We start from the raw sequence: 20,932 nt of genomic DNA on the forward strand, positions 1-20,932 counted from the left end.
ACATTTCAACTACTACTACAATACTTCACTGCCTGTGTAATTTCAAGCAATCATTCAGATTCTAAACATTGCAAGGAGGCGGTATCTCAAAATGTTCTGCTTTTCCAGCCATGTCTAAATCTAAATGTAGTAAAAATATCCCAGGTATCTAGAGGTTAAACTTGAAGCTTACACAAATCTCCCAAATTCCAAATTTTCATGAAATTAGAAGTTCCAAAATGTGGAGGTCACCACCACTCTAATATCGCTTGAGGTTTACTGATCCCTCCCTGTTCCCCTAATCAATCTTTTCTTGTTCCCATTTGTGGCATATCAAACACCCTGTCACTTAAGCTCATTTTTACTCTAGTCTCTGAAATTATGTTTATTTTTCAGTTATTCTTTGATTCTGAAGATTTATTAAGACATTAATGAAGAGAAATGACTTGATGGGTGTCAAAGGAGTTTCCAGTGAAGAGTTGCCAAGGATTGGCTTGATTACAAGGGCCAGTCTATGAAAATAACAGAGAAGGGTTGAGCTCAGTAATTAAATCTCTAGGTGCCTGAGCTTACACGGGCCTCCAAGAAAAGATAAGATGGACCAATATAGATGACTATTTAGGGCTATTAGCAATCCAAGCCAATAATAATAATAATAATAATAATAATAATAATAACTCAATTTAAGAAAAGATTTTAATTAAAAAGTAAATTTTGAGAGGATATCTGTGACAATGTAGATGGTGACCCCCTATTAATGAAAAATAAAAGCACTTTTGCCCACACTAGTCAGAAAAGTTTCCTCTTCCATTCCACTTAGGGATGACATACACATTTTTTTTCATATTTGTTCCTTTTGATTCAATCTGCTCTATTCTATGAGCATTTACAAACTTTTTCAAGAGGTTGTCAATTCCTTTACCACCAATGCCATGTCCCTGCATCAAAGTCATTACCACACCATCATGACTGACCTGCTACTCCAGTGATCCTCCTTCAGAAATGGTTAACACTGTCTTAAAAGCAAGGTATGGGGTATACAGAACAATAGACCAGGTAGAGGGCTGCCCATTGAAGCAGCATGTAAAAGAAGTTTCCAGGAGCCAGTCAAGACAGGAAGGGTGTTGTGTCAGGAACAATTAAGTGGGTCCTGAGCCAAGGAGATGTAAAGGTAGGAATCCAAGGTAGCAAGAAGAGACTAGATCATGCATGTAGTTGAATAGGTGAGGCCAGGATATAATGATACAAAACAATGATGTCTCCGTGGAGAAGCCAAGAGTGGATGGGGTTAGATGGAACAAGATGTGAAGACCATGAAACCAGGCATGTGTTAGGATGTATGCTTTCGGTTGCCATTCTCGTTAGATGTAGCTGGCATGCACAGAAGGAAAATTGCATTACTGAAAATCATGCTTTTATTTCTTCCCACAAAAGGCTTAGTTTGACATAAATGGCATGATGGGAGACAATAAGCTAAATTCCATCTTTTTCTCCCTAAAACCTCTGTGTGTGAGTTGAGCAGGCTTTGTGCGTTCATTTTTAAAGATCTTAGCTAGCAAATCAGGATGGAACACGGGCCATGCAACTTGCTCCCATGCCCCACTTTCCTTTTGTTTTACTGAGTACTTCTGTATGAGGTGACTCCATGTTTAGTTAAAATAGCTCTTTATAGGTATCAAATTATACGGCATTCAGACCACATGAAAGTCATCACACCCAAGTACTGTGAGATTTTTTAAAATGATCTTGATTAAAGATTGTGTATAAAGAAACCAAGAGTCTTTCACAAATAAATATCTTGTCATTTCTCTAGTTCAAATGCCTCCTCCTCACGGCATTTTCTTTTCTCCTCACCTCTGTCCCAGAGCAGATCAATTCTCCCCGTCTCCTACTGCAGATTCCCTCAGTTCAACTTTTCCAAATCCAGACCTGAGACCTAGATTCTGAAGGTCCATACGCCTCATCAGGAAGTTTCATCAAAGCATATCCTCCAATAAATGGTGATCACCAAGGGGTGGGGGGAGAGTGGGAGGGAGGGGTTTTTGATTACTGTACACATGAGAATTATTACAATCCTAACTTGACATTTAGATTGTAAGTATACACACGGAAGACAACTAAGTTATACTGACAAGCAGCATGTGCCTAAATTAAAGCACAGGCTACCGAACAGGAGACGGGCACAGGTCACACTGACCATGGATCATGATCAAGGACAGCCTTAGGGAGGACCTGAGAAGCTGGGCCAATATTTATGAAGAGATTGGAACAAGGAGGATTCAGGTAGTCAAAAAAAAGAGAGTGAGAGAGGAGTCTGTGTTGGGAGGGGAGAGGGAGTCAAAATGAACAAAGGGGCAGGAATGAGCATCGATTCTTCTATATTCTGATTAGCACAGAAAACACGTCAAAAGTAATGGCAAGTTAAGTATGTAGTCCCAACTCTGATGGCACCTGTGCCAAAGAGATTGGACAAGCTCAGGTGGATGGCCACCGTGAAATGGCTTGGATAGTGACCGCTGTGAGAGCTTGGTTTTAAAACAACACAAAGCCTCAGTCAGAGGGCAGCTGATATTCCAACCCAAAGAGACAGGTATGGGCACTAAACCAAGGGGTGGAACAAGATGATCACTTAATATGAAACCTGAAGTCAGACCGAGAGCCCAGAGAATAGGAACAAACTCTGGAATGGGTCAGTGGTTCCCTATGCTGATCCGAGGTCAGGTGAGATTTCTCTTGTACAACAGTATGGAGTGCTGCAGAGAAAGCTCTTAAAGGATAATTCTGGGCTGGGCACCTAGAAATCAGGAAGAGTAATTTAATGCATTAATTTCACCATTAAAATGAGGTCATTGAAGTTTTTTTCAGTAGAGAAGCTATGTGAAGAATGTGATGGCTTGCAAAAATGGTGACTGTTGTATACAGTAGGATTACAATACCAAGAATAAATAGTCTGAATGTACTCAATTAACGGTTACATAAGGAGCTTATCCATTTATGTACTTAATAAATATTTGTTGGGCACCTACTATTTGTCCGGCACTGCTGAACAAAACAGATCTAGTCTTGACGTCATGGAGTTTATGATTTAATGTGGAAAGAGACATTAAGCAATTAATGACATACATTACAAATCATAGTGCTACGAAGAAAAGGTCTGACATATTAGGAGAGGCTCCGGCATGGAAGTTGTAGGACAGGGACTTCATGAGATGGAGCTCATTGTGCCCTTGGATAGATCAGTTCAGGTGCAGTACGGAAGGCATGGATTAGAATGGGCTAGAAATGAGTGAATGGAAGAGGAAGAGAAGAAGGAAAAGAAGGAGTTGGGCATACACCAGTAAAGAAAACCGATAAAATCTCTGCCTCGTGGAACTACTTCCAAGAAGAGATGCCCTGTGGGCAAGCAGAGCACTCCAAAAGGAAATCAGATGTGGAACTGTCAATGCAAGACTAATGGGCAGAAATGTGGTTTTCACCCTTTTCTTGGGAAAGAGTGCCAAGAGAGACACACAGACAATCAAGGATGAGCCCGAGTGAGCAAATGTCCCCTGTTGAGAAGTGTGGGAAAAGAAAAAGAATTCAGAAGAATCAGAAAAGGAGACAGGCAACTGTCTGCCTTGGACATAAGAACACTTTAGGCTTACAAGATGACTAGAAAAGGTTGTGATCCAGGCCTGATAACTCTCAGGAAAGAAGAAATTTTTAACTGCATTCAATCAAAGAACTTCTCTAGAGGAAAGGGTCGTGAGGCCCCACAAAAGCTAAAAGAGTGTGTGGGCAGCCTATCCAGAGCCTGTGTGTGGGTGCAGGTGGAGACAAACTTGGGCAAGCCTGACCCATTGGGTGCCCCAGCCAATGACTGTTGAGAGACTGAATGAACAAACACACAGAGGTCTAAAGGCCAGTAGATAAGAGAATAAAGAAGTGTCTCCATCATACATGCCACCATTCCTGCTACAAAGGAAAAGATGTGGGGCGCCTGGATGGCTCAGTCGGTTAAGCATCCAATTCTTGATTTTGACTCAGGTCATGATCTTGCAGTGGGTGAGTTCAAGCCCCAAGTTCAGCTCTAAGTTGACAGGGTGGAGCCTGCTTGGGATCTCTCTCCCTCTCTCTCTGCCCCTCCCCTACTCACTCTCTATCTCTCTCTCTCAAAATAAATAAATAAACTTTAAAAAAATGAAACAAATAAAACAAATAGCTCCCAAACTTCAACAACTAAATAAAAAAAAAAAAAGATAAGTATTTCAAAGGTAAGCTGAGCAGAAAAAGTGGGCTGGGCTGACTTATATTACTAGTGCTATGTTTAAAATGATGTAGAAAGATAGTTTGGTTTTTTTTTTTAAGAATCTAGAGACTTCATTAGGGTCTATAGTGTAATTTTGCTTAATTAGGCCCCAATAATTAATGCTGTGACTATAATAGAGAAGTAATAGGACAAAATGCTGGTGTGCAAAGCCCCATGAAAGTTATACATCTTCTGCCAGTAATGATTATGTTCCTTTTTATGATTAAAAATACAATTAAAAGAATTTGTGTTTTTCCCTTTTGTACAAAGGAATAGTAAACATTATATTTGCTATTCTGATTTTCCATAGATACTGATACTGGAAATGTAATTAGCTATATTTTTTTAACAGATGGACTTAAGTTACTATAATGATGACCTAAGACTTCTAAACTGGAATGTGGACTCCTTATTTGAGTGGAAATACAGTATTGGTATCGCATTCATGTAAATTGCTAAAGACATACAATCCACCGGTATTAAGCACTACCACAGGTCAGGCATTACTAAAGCATTAAGGAAACGCTGTGCTTCTTATGAAATAACTGCCAGAAAAAAAACACTGGGAAGGGAGTGATTTTTAGTGACTTTTCAAAAAGAGAGAGAGAAAGAAAGGAAAAGAAAGGATAGGGAGGGAAGGATGACTATTTTCTGGATGACTCTTCATGTTTATGCCCGACAACTCATCATATCAAGCATTCAGTAACCAGTGGAGATTAATAAGTTTTGATGATGGCAATGACAAATATAATCCCCAAGTGGCATACATCAACAGGAAATATTATTATCTCTAATTTGTAGGCAAGGGGCCAAAGGGACAAATTAAATTTTTTTTAAATGTTAATTCCGTATACTTAACATACAGTGTTAATACTAATTTTAGGTCTACAATGTAGTGATTCAACAATTCTATAGTTCACCCAGTGCTCATCAAGATTAATTGTACTCTTAACCCCCTTCACCTGTCTCACCCATCGCCCACCCACCCACCTCACCTTGGGTAACTATCTACTTGTTCTCTAGAGTTAAGAGTTTGTTTTTTGATTTGTCTCTCTTTTCTCCCTCCCTTTACTTGGTTTCTTAAATTCCACATTATGAATTAATGTATGTGGTATTTGTCTTTCTCTGACTTGTTTTTGTTTTACTTAGCATTATATGCTCTAGATCCATCCACGTTGTTGCAAATGGCAAGATTTCATTCTTTTTATGCCTGAGTTATACTCCATTGTGTATATATACCGCATCTTCTTTACCCATTCATCTATTGATGGATGCTTGCTTCCATAATTTGGCTATTGTAAATAATGCTGCAATAAACATACGGGTGCATATACCTTTTTGAGTTCGTGTTTTCACATTCTTTGGGTAAATACTCAGTGGATATACTGGATCATTTGGTATTTCTATTTTTAACTTTTGGAGGAAACTCCAAAAGTTTTCCACGGGAGCTGCACCATTTGCATTCCCACCAATAGTGCATGAGGGTTCCTTTTTCTCCACATCCTCACCAACATGTGTTGTTGCTTGTGTTTTTTATTTTAGCCATTCTGACAGGTGTGAGGTGACATCTCATTGTAGTTTTCAGATGCATTTCCCTGATGATGAGTGATGTTGAGCATCTTTTCATGTGTCTGTTGGCCACCTGTATGTCTTCTTTGGAGAAATGTCTGTTCACGTCTTCTGCTCATTTTTTAATTGAATTATTATGTTTTGAGTGTTGAGTTTTATAAATTCTTTTTCTATCTTGGCTGCTAACCCTTTCTCAGATATGTCATTTGTGAATGTCTTCTCCCATTTAGTAGTTGTCTTTTAGTTTTCTTCATTGTTTGTTTGCTGTGTAGAAGCTTTTTATTTTGATGTAGTCTCAATAGTTTATTTTTTGCTTTTGTTTCCCTTGCCTCAGAAGACATATCTCAAAAAATGTTGCTATAGCCAATGCCAGAGAAATTACTGCCTGTTCTCTCTTCCAGGATCTTTATGGTTTCAGGTCTCACATTTAGGTCTTTAATCCGTTTTGGATTTATTTTTGTGTATGGTGCAAGAAAGTAGTCCAGTTTCATCCTTTTGCATATAGCTGTCCGGTTTTTCGAGCACTATTTATCAAAGCGACCTGCCTTTTCCCCATTGTATGTTCTTGCTTCTTTTATAGTGTATTAATTGACCATATAATCATGGATTTGTTTCTGGCTCTATCTATTATGTTCCATTGATCTTGGTGTCATTTTTCTGCCAGTACCATACTGTTTTGATTACTAGAGTTTGTATTATAACTTGAAATCCTATATTGGGGTACTTCCAGTTTTGCTCTTCTTTTTCAAGGTCGCATTGGCTGGAAGCATCTGGGTAACTCAGTCAGTTGAGTGTCTGACTCTTGATTTCATCTCAGGTCGTGATCTCACGATCGTGGGATTGAACCCCACATCAGTCTTTGCATGGTCTGTGCGGAGCCTGCTTGGAATTCTCTCTCTCTCCCTCTCTCTCTGCCCCTCCCCCCATGCACACGAGCTCTCTCTCTCTCTCTCTCTCTCTCTCTCTCTCTCAAAAATAAATAAACATTAAAAATAATTTTTTTTTAAAAAAAGATTTCTTTGCTATTCAGGGTCTTTTGTGTTTGAATACAAATGTTAGGATTTTTTGTTTTGGTTCTGTGAAAAATGGTATTGGTATTTTGATAAGGATTGCATTAAATCTGTAGATTGCTTTGGGTCATGGACATTTTAACAATATTTATTCTCCCATTCCATGAGCATGGAGTATCCTTCAATTTGTGTCATCTTCTATTTCTTTCATCAATGTTTTATAGTTTTCAGAGTACAGGTCTTTTACCTATACTTATTCCTAGGTGCTTTATTATTTATGGTGCAATTTTCAATGGGACTATTTTCTTAAATTCTCTTTCTGCTACTTCATTATTAGTGTACAGAAATGCAACAGATTTCTGTACATTGATTTTGTATCCTGTGGCCTTACTGAATTCATTTATCAGTTCTAGTAGTTTTTCAGTGGAGTCTTCAGGGTTTTCTAGACATAGTATCATGTCATCTGCAAATAGTGGAAGTTTTACTTCTTCCTTATCCATTTGGATTCCTTTTATTTATTTTTGTTGTCTGGTTGCTGTGGCTAAGACTTCTAGTACTATGTTGAATTAAAGTTATGAGAGTGGAGATTCTCATCTTGTTCCTGATCTTAGGAGAAAAACTCAGTTTTTCACCATTGAGTATGTGTTAGCTGTAGGTTTTTCATATATGACTTTTATTATGGTGAGGTATGTTCCCTCTAAACCTACTTTGTTGAGGGTTTTTATCATGAATGGCTGTTGTACTTTACCAAATGCTTTTTCTGCATCTATTGAAATGATCATGTGGTTTTATCCTTTCTCTTGTTGATGTGATGTATTATGTTCATTGATTTGCAAATATTGAACCACCCATGCATTCCAGAAATAAATCCCACTTGATCGTGGTGAATGATTTTTTGAATGTATTGTTGAATTCATTTACTAATATTTTGTTGAAGATTTTTGCATCTATGTTCATCAGAGATATTGGCCTGTAGTTCTTTTTTTTGTAGTATCTTTATCTGGTTTTGGTATCAGGGTAACGCTGGTCTCAAAGAATGAATTTGGAAGGTATTCTTCCTCTTCTGTTTTTTGGAATAGTTTGAGAATAGGTATTAACTCTGAGTGTTTGGTAGAATTCACCTATGAAGTCATCTGGTCCTGGACTTCTGTTTATTGGGAGGTGGTTTTTTTGGTTGTTTTTAATTTTATTACTGATTCAATTTCATTGCTGATATCAGCCTGTTCAAATTTTCTATTTCTTCTTGATTAGTTTTGGGAGGTTATATCTTTCTAGGAATTTATCCATTTCTTCTAGGTTGTCCAATTCATTGGCATATAATTTTTCATAATATTCTCTTATAATCCTTCATATTCCTATAATGTCAGTTGTTATTTCTCCTCTTTTGTTTCTGATTTTGAGTCCTCTCTCTTTTTATCATTATTATTTTAATGAATCTGGCTAAAGGTTTATCAATTTTCTTGATCTTTTTAATGTTTATTTATTTTTGAGACAGAGAGAGACAGAGCATGAACGGGGGAGGGTCAGAGAGAGAGGGAGACACAGAATCCGAACCAGGCTCCAGGCTTCAGGCTCTGAGCTGTCAGCACAGAGCCCGACACGGGGCTCGAACTCAAGGACCGTGAGATCATGACCTGAGCCGAAGTCGGACGCTTAACCGACTTAGCTACCCAGGTGCACCTCTTGATCTTTTTAAAGAAGTAGTTCCTAGTTTCATTGATCTATTCTATTGGGTTTTTTTAAATTTTTTTATCTCATTTATTTTTGCTCCAATTTTTATCTCATTATTATTGTCTTCCTTCCACTGGTTTTGGATTTTCTGTGTCCTTCTTTTCCTAGCTCCTTTCAGTGCAAGGGGGAAAAAGGGCAGATTAAACTCTGATGGCAATCTCTTTTTGTCTAAGACATTATTTGTAATATAAAGGAAAGGGAAATAAGTAAAAGCCGCCAAACTTTGGAAAATGTCCAGTGATATCACTTTAATATCTGGGAATTACCTTTGTAAAATATATATTCCCTCTTGTTCCCCTTCTCACCATTTGGCTCAGCCCACATTGTGGTTAAATGGCCACATTCTAATTATATTTTGGCATCAGTCTTTCAACAGAACATAGGCGTCTCTTGATTTTCCACATGCTGATTGCAATACTCCCATCAAACTGTCACCTTTTTGGAGTCAACAAAAATGGAACTGTTACGTGCTAAGGATATAGTAAAAGGTATCAGTTACAGTCCCTCTTCAGGTGGAAAGAAAGAGAAAATAAAGCAGATATTAAAAGATAACTTCTTCAAAAAGGAGAAGATATCTTTACACCACAAAGCATTGTATAACATCTAGACTAGGAGTCAGCAAACTTTCTGTGAAGGGCCAGATAGTAAACACTTTAGGCTCTGGGAGCAACACTGTTCCTGTCTGTCATGATAACTTTGTAGCTAGCTCAAAAGTACCACTCCTCCTTCAGGGATATTCTAAAGCTATGTCAATCTTGGCAGTTTTCACAAATATAACCCTGATTTAATCTTTATTACAGCTCTGTGAACGGGGAGACTACTTGTTATTTTCTCCAGTTTGGAAATGAAGAAACTGAGAGAGACTCCATAAAGCCAAGTTACTTACCCAAGGTCACACAGTTAAAAGCTAGGATTCCAATCCCTACTCTTCTACACAGTAAACCACCTCCAAAAAGGTGGTTTTTTAAAAATCACATATCTAACAAAATGTGGAATCATGCTGGATTTTTTGGAAAAAAAAGAATGACTGACCAAGGCTTATGGGCAAGGATAGCCTTGATCCCAAAAGCCACCGTCTGCTCTCCTTTCTCACCCCTGTTCCCCTCTAGGATGTCTTCTTTCCTGCTCTAGCCAAAAAAATGTAACATTAGATGTAACTGGTCTATGCCATGGGGAAAAATACAATACTTCACATTGGCAGATGCCAATATCTCCACTGCAGAATGTCAGTAGACCTCTGGGCTTTTACCCAGAAGCTATAAACTCCCCTATCTTCCCACATTTTCTCTCTCCAATCAAAAACTCACATTCAGCACTTTCTCTTAATAGTTTTAATTTTATTTTCTCTCTAGTGAGCTGTGTGCACAGCACTCCAACATACCTGCATGCCTTTCTTGTTTCTGTTTATGCAAACCCTGAACATTCTTTAAAGAATGTCAGGTTGACCTCATTCCAAGAAGATCCTATAATAATGGTGGCAAAATTCATTCTCTCCCCCCCCCCCCATTACAAATCTCTCACTGTATGAATTTGATGGCTCTAATCTCATTATCAATATTATTGTTTAACTATTCATGAATGGCTAATATCAAAAAGAATATTTCTCATAATCGGAAAACATACTTTATATCCAGCAGTATACCATGTACAGGTGTACCTCCCCACCTACCTCCAGCCTGCATACAATTCACATAGTAGGTGTTTGATAAAGATTTGTTAAATAAGTGAATGGATAAATGAAATACTTAAACCTTCAACTAGGACTATGTGCTTGCCTTCCATGATTCTCTTCTAGGGTGCCGTTGAGTACATTGCTCACTGTAAAATCAGCATCTTGTCCATGAGTTCCCATGGGCATTATGTCTTCAGCCTTGGTACCAAGAACGGGTGTGTATTACCTGCATACAGGTCAGCTTTATTCTTTGGACCGCTATGAATTGTGTGGCTATTGAGCATGTCTTTTAGCGGAGGAGGACTTTTTAATCTTTAATCTTGCACAGAACCCATACCATATAATATCAACTCAGAATTCCTCTGGCTGAGCAGGAAGATGGAGGGAGCTTCACTGTGGCTGCAGTCTCACCTATTGTACCTGCCACTGGTTACCGCCAAGGGCTACGTGAGACAAGGGTTGATGATTCTGACTCTCTCCTTTGCTCTCCACATTGGCCGCTAGAATTTTGGCCCACTTCTAGAAAATACAGAGGACTCATGACTTACTAAATTCAATTTTGGCTTTATTTAATCTTTTTTTACTATGTTGCCTTTGTCTTATTTTTCTTAACTGTTAGTATTTAATCTTATTTTATATTTTGTAAGGCATCCAAAATGGTCTCTGACAGAAGGCATCCCAAAGGTAGATGGGGGGATGGGTAGATCTCTACAAAACTAGTTCTATTAATTGACAAATAAGGCACATAGTAGTAATGAAAAATTCTCAATAATCAAGAGTTACACACAAAACCAATAGAAACTTGGAGAACCTGGGTGGGTCAGTCAGTTAAGCATTCGACTTCAGCTCAAGTCATGATCTCATGGTTCGTGAGTTTGAGCCCCACATTAGGCTCTTTGCTGTCAGGCAGAGCCCACTTTGGATCTTCTGTCTCCCCCTCTCTGCCCTCCCCACTCATGCTCGCTCGCTCTCTCAGAAATGAATAAATACATACATACATACATACATACATACATACATACATAACATTAAAAAAAAAAACAATAGACACTCTTGATAGAATGTATCACCTTTCCCTGACAGCAGAGCTCCAATAGCAGCATGGATGGCTGACTTTGACATTTTGCTGAACAGGATAGAGCCAATGAAATCCATAGTACAAACCCCCCTCACATAAATGTTAATATGACATAAAAAAAAAAAGTGTTGAAAGAATTCCACTTAACTGTTATTGCTAAATAGCTACAATCTTCACTGCTGTATGGAGTATTGGTCAAAACTTTCAAAATGGGAAATTAGTGCTCTTATTGACAAAATCAACTCTCAGGTATTATTCCAATAGAAGGAAAAGTGAAATGACAGTCCAAATCAGTAGCGGATATTCTCATTCATTTTAATTTGTTCTCACAGAGCATTATATCTCAGCAGATTTATTTCCTTAATAGTTTTCCTCTATCTTCATATTAACATTGGTTTACATTGGCTTTATCTGTCTAATGCTCTTATACTTGCTTATCCTGTTAGTTTGCTGAGATCTTGGCACCTAAACTTTCCCAGATTCACTTGCTGATGACTATATAAAGTTCAGGATCAATGATTTTCAATGGTTCTTACATGAGTGAATACAAATACTGATTAAAGACTGGTAATGGAATTTTACAGTCTTGCCTGTGGATCTCAAAGCAATTTACCAAGCATCATTATATGATCTTACAATGTTGAGGGCAAGTGATTGTGTCCACATTTGCACACGGAGCTGTGAAACCCAGGGCCCATTTCTCTTATTGCGTTATGCCCCACCAAGCTGACGATAACCCTGGGAACTCTTGAGAAATCAGTGGGGGGCCAGTGGAAGCTCTGCACTGCAGGGGGCTAGGGGTTGAATGATTTTCTGGAGGTGGAGCCTGCCGTTCAGTTGTCCCACCAGGAATCACACAGCAGATTTGGCACTTCCAGAAACCAGCTCCTTGCTGTTGAATACATGGGTATTCTTTTAGGTCTAGCCAGTGTTTCACATTTTGGAGCTGTTGACTGAGATCCTCCCCATTCGAAGACTCCACTCTACTGCCGGCCAGGTAGTAGACTTCAGGGGGAGCAGGAGTGATTTCACCCACTGATTCGGGAAGACAAACTAGACTTGAAATTCTGCCTGCCTTTCACAATAACTAAGGCAGAACTCTGCCATTAACCTTTTGGTTGCTTTCTCTTTAATAACACTTCAGAAATTTTCTAAATATAAAAGCAATTATCAGCACAGAAATCTTGAAAAGAGACAAAAGCACAAAGACAGGAACATTTAAATCATACATAATTCTATCTCTCGGAAGTAAGCAGTTAACATTCTTTAAGTATTTTCTTCCAGTCTTTTTTCTATACCGCTTACAGATAAACAATATAACACATGTAAGGTAACAGAAGCTAAACCATATGTGTGATGTACATTGTTTCCAATTTTACATTTAACAATACATCATGAATAGTTTTACAGGTAAATAAATATTCTTTACCACAAAGGTTTCACAGTAGTCTGCCATGAATCACAATTTAATTTATTAATCACTTCACCATTGAAATTTGGTCAATTCCAAGTTTTCACTATTATAAACAATGCTGCTGAATACCTTTGCATGAAAGTTGTTGATACACATATATCTCTGATTGCTTTCATTGGAATCCATGGAATTAATGGATTAAAGTCCATGAATACTTTAAAACGCTTTGATATGCATTACTTGGTCTGTCACTCCCCTTTTAAAAGACCGTACCACAGTCTTTTGGTACACAAGGGTTCCCAAAATGTCCTATTGTCATCCCTCCACCCACCCCCCAACTCAAGTTTGCTCATCAATTTATTTTAACATAATTTTTTTAATAGAATATTGCCAGGACATGGTAGAAAGTATCTAGAATACGGTGCAATTTCCACCAAGGCCCCAAGCCGTCTAAGGCAAACAACACTGAATTTGAGTCTTTATTTAGGGAACTTCAGGAAAATCAACAGCATGGTAGGGGGAGTCCACCCATAACTTTGCTCCCCTCCCAAATAAAAAGAGCTCCGAGCCCAAGTCTCACCCCATGATTTCCTCCATTCAAGAAACAACCAAACACAAACTTGTTCTTCTGTGTATGAAGAATCAAATCAAATAAATTGTCTCTCTACAACTAACTTGAAATACTTTTCTTTCCCTCTGCTACTACAGAGGACAGCTTTCTTACTCTTCAACCTGCGTAAATGCCTCAAAGTTTCTATTTTTCTCAAACTGTCATGAAAAGGATTCATTATTCTTTGCACATATACTTCTACATTTTGCTGTGAAAGTCAATATTTATTGCACTTTTTTTTCTGCATCTCTTAATGGAACATGTGTGTGATTATTGAATAAACATGAATGTATTGAGTTTTGCAACACTTCTCCTCCAGTAATTTGTTGGGATTTTTTTTTCACTCTCCTAACTCAAAACAGATTTATTTTTCTAATAAGATTTTGCAAGTCCTTCGTCCACAGTATCCACTAGATTTATTTCATTTTCAAAATATAAACTGCCGCACCTGGGCAGCCATTTTTTTGATCACTCCAAATGGTTTGTAATGGTTTCTAGCGTAGAGCAACGGTATGTGTACTCACCAGATGTACTTCAGCTCATGCATTACTTTTTGGTTCAATATTTTTTGGTCTGTTTATTCCATCTCAGTCTCCCTGACCACATTCTCGGGCTTTATTTCATACTCATTTGCACATCATGCAAGAGAGCATCACAGCTGAATAAAGAATCCTTTGAAAGGTTTCACATGGAGAAGGATGGAAGGTCTAATAAATTTCTGTTGAGAAAGTTTATTATTATTGATGTAATTATTATTTAGCATGGATGAAGCATTCCTAGGCTACCCTCAGCTTTAAAGAGCCTCTGTGTGGTATTGTCTTCTCTCCTAAGGCATCTTGGGTGTATTCCTCAATCATTTTCTCTACATGAATTCCATGGCCCAATAATTAGGAATTCAGAGACTGTTGAAAGGAAACTTCAATTCTGAATTTTTTTTAATACTGTCATGATTAGCTGGTATGTTTAGAATCTGGCTTTTCCAGTGAGCTTAAAATATTTCATAAATAAGCAACAAGATTTTCCTCAATGTTCAAGTTTGCAAGATTTTACGTGTCCAAAAAAAAAAATTCCACCAGACACCTTCCTATATCTCACCGTAATAAAGCAAATCCATAGCAGCAAATGCAGGCATTTGCAATACACGAGGTCTTGAAAATTTACAAATTAGTCAATATGTTCATTTTTATTAGTGTTTGTCTTACTGACATAATGGTGTTTTTAAGCTTGGAAATATGGTCTGATGATTAAATAGTCTTTTCATAGTGATATCAATATTCGGAGAGCTTTTGATATTATTAATCAGCCGCCTAAAAAACACACAGCTTTTTACGAAGGAAACCAATCCACTTTATCTGCTCCTCTATGCTATGTACCTGCCTAAGTTTATTATTTCCAACCGTGACCTGTGCCCTGATATTAGAATAACAATTCACATGACATCACTTGACATCACCACTTGGATGATTGACAGGCAACTCCAACTTAATAATCTGTTTTAAAAAATATAATGTACTCTTCAAATCCATCAATCTCTTCTCCAGTCTTTCATCTCAGCAAATGACATAACCGCCTGCTTCAATGAAAACCCTCAGGGCCATCTTTGATTGTTCTTCCCTCTCTCCAACACGTAATTTAACACCGAGTCCTGTTGGAACTAACTTTAAAATACATGCCAAATTGGTCACCTCTTCTTCTCCACTGTTAACACCTTGGTCCAAGCCACCATCATCACAACTCACCTGAAATTCAGGAGCCTTTCCATGCATTTCATTTCCACTCTTGATCCACTACAGTCAGTTCGCTACCAAGAAAATCGTGAGCCAGCATAAGATACTCCCCTGCCTCAACCCCACACAGGCTTCCCGTTCCACCCAGAATAGAGCCCACAATCTACCATGGCCTGCAAGGCTCTGCATGAACATTCTCTGCCCCCATCTCTAACCACGTCTCTTGCCACTGTCCCCTTACTTGCTATGACCTAGACTCCCTCATCTTTTGTTCCTCTAACATGCCAAGCATATTCTTCTCTTGCATTTTATTCTTTTCTGCTTGTCTGCTTGGAAGCCTCTCCCCTCCCTCATTTTTGCATGACTGATGTCTTCTCATCAGTTAGGTCTCAGCACGAATATCATGTCCTTAGAGAGGTCACCCTGGACCACCACCATTTTGTCTCTCTTTCATCACCTTGCCTTATTTCCTTCTCAGCAATTATATCTCTTTAAAGTTATCTTCTTGATTTGTCAACTTTTTTTAATGTTTATTTATTTTTGAGACAGAGAGAGACAGAGCATGAACGGGGGAGGGTCAGAGAGAGAGGGAAACACAGAATCCGAAGCAGGCTCCAGGCTCTGAGCCATCAGCACAGAGCCCAACGCGGGGCTCGAACTCACAGACCGTGAGATCATGACCTGAGCCGAAGTTGGAAGCTCAACTGACTGAGCCACCCAGGCGCCCCATTGTCTACTTTTTAATAGCCTAGCCCCCAACTAGAATAGGAACCCCACAGGAGAAGAGAGCTTATCTCTCATACACCACTGTATCAACAACGTCAACCTTTACATGGTAGATGTTCAATAAATACTCAATGAATGAATGAATTTCTCAGTCAGAAAGTCAGACTCATTGGCATGCCATCCAAGGTCCCTCACCAGCCAGTCCTAACCTATTATGATAGTCTGTCTCCCAACATGCTACATACAAGCCATATCAAACTAGTCACTGTTTCTTAAACACACAACGAACTTCATGACCCAATGCTTTTCATTAGACCATTAACACCATAATTTCATTCCCAAGCATTCCTCCTCACTATACCCCCATACCTCCTTCCACTTCCATTGGATTAAATTCTACTCAGTGTTCAAACCCCAATTCAACGGTCTGCTCCTCTACTGAGGTGCTACAATTTTCTCCACTGGATCCACAGCACTTTGTCTCTCCAGCAGAGGGTCCATAATACAGTCCTCCTTTCATAATGAGATGCTGCTATCTCTTGCTTTCCTAGGATATGCTAAATTCTTTGAAAGCAAAAATTTAGTCATCTCTACATGCTTCATAATACATAGTCTAGTCCCTAGTCCCCCATAGTCTAGTTCCATACATGCTTTTTTGTATTGAACTGAATTGAATTGAGCTGAACCAGACTATAAGGAAAATATGATCCCCCAAATTAAACTATGTGTCTCCAATCAGGAGCTTTTAACTGTCAGTTGACTGTGAAATATATAGCTCTCTATCTTAATGGAAGAGGAGTAGAACTCTGGGTGACAAGGAATTGTCTCTGAGCTTGCTCTGCCTATTGCAAAGAAAGACATGGTCAAGAATCATTAAACTCGTGTTTTCTGTGTCTCTGTTTTTAATCACCAGCTGCTTGTTTAGCCTTTATCCCAATGTTTGGCAGAGACTGGGTTGCTTCTCTCCCACATGTTTTTCCTTCAGAGTGTTGATATTGGGCTATATCCTATATGATAACAAAATACCAGACTTCTTAGGTCATTGGTTTAATGCAGCTGTGGTTGATTGAAGTTCATGAAAGTCACCACTTGTCATTTGTTTGTATCACTGCCCTAGTGAATTTAGGGCTTTTCTTTGCTGGAGAGTTAGAAACAATATCCCTAGACCCATAACATTCCTTCACTTCTTGTTAATTGGCATGAGAATGGGAATAATGTGGGCAAGCCACCCTGTGAGTATTCAGCAAAGACTCTGCAGCAACTTAGTAGAGAGCTCAGGGGGTGAGCAACTTGTTGTCCCTTCTTAAATTAATCCACTTGGGGCACCTGGGTAGCTCAGTCAGTTGAGCATCTGACTTTGTCTCAGGTCATGATCTCACAGTTTGTGAGTTCAAGCCCCACAAGGGGCTCTCTGCTGTCAGTGCAGTGCCTGATTCAGATCCTCTGTCCTCCTCTCTCTCTGCCCCTCCCCGCTTGTACTCTTTCAGAAATAAATAAACATTAAAAAATTAATCCACTCTTGCTCCACTAGAGTCAGTGAAAAGTCCATAATGTAGTGGGAGGAAACACTGTCTTCTTAGACATGGCTGGCTGGAGAAAATATGTGCCCAGAGAACACAAGAGAATCTTCAGTATACCAGAAAGAAAGTGGTTATATCCAGGGATCTCTGGAGCTCTAAAAATTAGGATCAAGGCCTGACTGAGGGAGGCCCAGGTGTGAAAAATGCAATAGGTTTGGGACAGCCCAATACCAGCTAGATTACAGCTGAGGAACATCCCCTCCTTGGCTTTGGTTCAGAAGTCTCCAGCTGTAGATAGATAGGGACATCTATCTACATAAGGGACATGCCCCCCAAGGACAGAAGTTGTTATTTTAAAGGAAATACAAGACGTAAGCAATGGCTGAAAGTAGACCAAAAAAAGCTCTACTCCCACACGTCCCGCTAAGCTTACAGCACAAAGTAGAAAAGGAAGGCTGGTTCAAGACTAGCAACAGGGCCTTCAATTCAACTTGATTTGGTTCAGTTTAATTACTTTTAAGGTTAGAGGGGAATGGGAAAAGGAAAGTAAAAACATTCAATGCTGAACAGATAGCTCATTGGTCTATAGGGTGATATGGCTATTAAAAGCGTGATCCAACCTTTGCCTCTTAATGGGGTCTTCCCTACCTAATCCTGACTTGAAAGTCAGTCTGGCTGTACCCAGTATCCCCTGCTTCCTTGCTATTTCCTGACAAACTAGGATACATGCACACAGTTGATCATTTTAAATGTCCTGTATGAATTAAGCATTGGAGGGGACTATAGCGGTTGCCACCTACCATCGCACTAGTCAGCTACTGACTCTTCTCTATTTTTCTCCATTGTAACGGACTCTGAAATGTGTTTCCCTGACTTCATGTGAATAAATATATAGCTGATGTTGGAGCATTTACCTCACTTCAAACAAAACAAAGCAGCTCCACTGAGTTGTCATCCAGAGACCCTTAAAAGAAATTCCTCCCTCCTCAGAATCTACCCTGGTGTCTGCTAAAGCAAAAGCAAGAGGGCACATCTTGTCTAAAGACACATTAGCTCACGCTAATGGATAAATAGGCCCTTCTCTACGTGTGTGCACGTACATATGCATGTGCATGTATGTGCACATGTGTGTTTGAGCGTATGTGGGAAGATATGTGGGGGTTTATTTATTTAAGTGACTACCTGCTGGGTTGCAAGCTTCAGAGAGAAAACAAAGTAAACAAGAAATAATGAATAATAATGAAGCGTGTTGATATAGGACCTTATCATCCATCCTGAGGAGCTTTGAGAAGAATTTGAAAGCATGTTTTGCCAAGAATAATTTACAGCGCAGATATTTGATCCTTCAGACACTGTGTTATTGGGACAAATGCTAGCTGCTGATCTCTTGTAATTATTTTCTATCAGAAGGATTTAATATCAGTTTATCATTCTTTGAAGTAAAACAATTATATGGAGCTTCACTGGACTCCATCAAGGTTCCCTAAGACCTCAGGATAATCCCTTGGGGCCCCAAGGACTGCCTCTTCATGCAAATATCTCCTAGAAATTCCCAAGTAAAAGTAAAAGTCTGCTTCATCCCGAAAAGACAAAACAGTTTCTTTTCAAGGAGAGAAGAAATATACACTTTGACTCAGGCTATATTGCATAACAAAAGATATGAAGAAGACGAACAAGACTCCTTGGGTTTTTGAATCAAATGTTATGAAAGTGGCAGAGAGTTTGTTGCCAGGTTTAGTTCCCTCAAAACGTCAAAATTATATTTGGAGAAAGCAGGTGTAGGTAAGTAGGTCACATGCATTTGGATCCTATAATTACAATGTTCAGACCAAGAGAGCAATATGTACATTCCTCTGCATTTTGGTTGGTTATTCACACCTGGAACTGGGATAAGTTCTGGAGGCTGTATTTTGAGAGAGGAGGTGCAGATAAACCAGAAAGACTCCAGAGCGGTGAGTGATTCAGGAATTATTTCCTGAGAAACAGAGTTGGAGGGTATTGGACTCTAAATCTGGAAACAGAGAGAACAGGGAGGAAGGAAATATAAAAGCCAAACTTTTTAAATTTTTGAAAGTTTTTCATATTGCATTTCTTCTATTTTCCCAAGTACATTATCAGCTCTCTATATTTCTTCTACGTAAAATGTTCTTCCCTCTTCTCCTGACTAGTGATTCCCCAGATCCAACTCAGTATCACCTTCTCTAAATAACCTTCCCTTTTCCCTTTCTCTCCCTGCCACAAGCAGAGTACTAAAAGTTCTTCCTCACTGCACCCTATCATAATCCAGAGAACACCTTCATGTTATAGTAAAATTTTGCATTCCAATGTCTATCTCTTTTCTCTTAACCATTAAGCTGTGGGCTGGGAGTGGATCCTCCCTTTTCTTTCATTATTTTTTAATCACCCTTTGCTAAGGATCTGCTATGTCCTAAATATCATACTTAGAACTAGGAATATAAAGACCAAGGACTTAGACCTGGCAAAAGGTAAAACAAGAAAGACAGGCAAATATCAGAAGCAACACAAGGATGCCTTCTTTCACGTATTCTCTTCAATGTTGTACTGGAGAGACCAGCCAGTACAATAAGGCAAGAAAAAGAAATAAAAGAAATTTAGATTGGAAGGATAAAAGTAAAATTATATTTATTTACTGATGACATGATAGCCTATGTAGAAAATCCAAGAGAATTTAGAATTAATAAGTAAGTTTAACAAGGTTGTATCTTAGAAAATTCATGTATAAAATTCATTGCATTTATACATACTAGGAACAATGGGAAATGGCATTTAAAAATAAATATCAGCTACAATAACATCAAAAACATAAAATAAGAAAAATCTTCACAAAAATATGAATGACTTGTATACTGAAAATTAAAAAATACTTTTGAGAGAAATTAAAGATTTTTAAAATTCTTTTTATTTATTCATTTTTGATAGAGAGTATGAGCAGGGGAGGGATAGAGAGAGAGGGGACAGAGCATCTGAAGTGGGCTCTATGCTGACAGCAGTGAGCCCGATGCGAGGCTCCAACTCACGAACGATGAGATTATGACCTAAGCCAAAGTCCGACACTCAACCAACTGAGCCACCCAGGTGTCCCAAAGACTTTTTAAAAGAGAAAATATTTGTGTTTGTGTGTCACAACAATATCGTAAGATGTCAAATATGTCCAAATTAATCCTTAGATTTAATACAATCCCAACCAAAATCATAGGCATCTTTTTTGGTAGAAATTGGCTATCTGAATCTAAAATTCTTAAGAAAATACAAAGGATAGAGAATAGACCAAACAACTTTGAAAAATAATAACAAGTCTTAAGGACCAGCACAGTCTGATTTCAAGACATTAAAAAGCTACTGCGATCAAGACAATGTGTTATTTCTATAAAAATAGAGAACAAGATCAATGGAACAGAATAAAGAGTACAGAAATAGAACAATACCTATATGGACAACTGATTTTTTTTTAGTTCATTTATTTAGTTTGAGAGAGACAGTGTGAATGGGGAGAGGCAGGGAGAGAGAGAGAGAAAGAGAGAGAGAGAGAGAGAGAGAGAGAGAGAATCCCAAGCAGGCTCTGCACTGCCAGCACAGAACCCAACACA

Source organism: Panthera onca, chromosome D3, assembly GCF_046562875.1.
Source record: "Panthera onca isolate mPanOnc1 chromosome D3, mPanOnc1 haplotype 2, whole genome shotgun sequence".
In the NCBI taxonomy this organism is placed as follows: Eukaryota; Metazoa; Chordata; class Mammalia; order Carnivora; family Felidae; genus Panthera; species Panthera onca.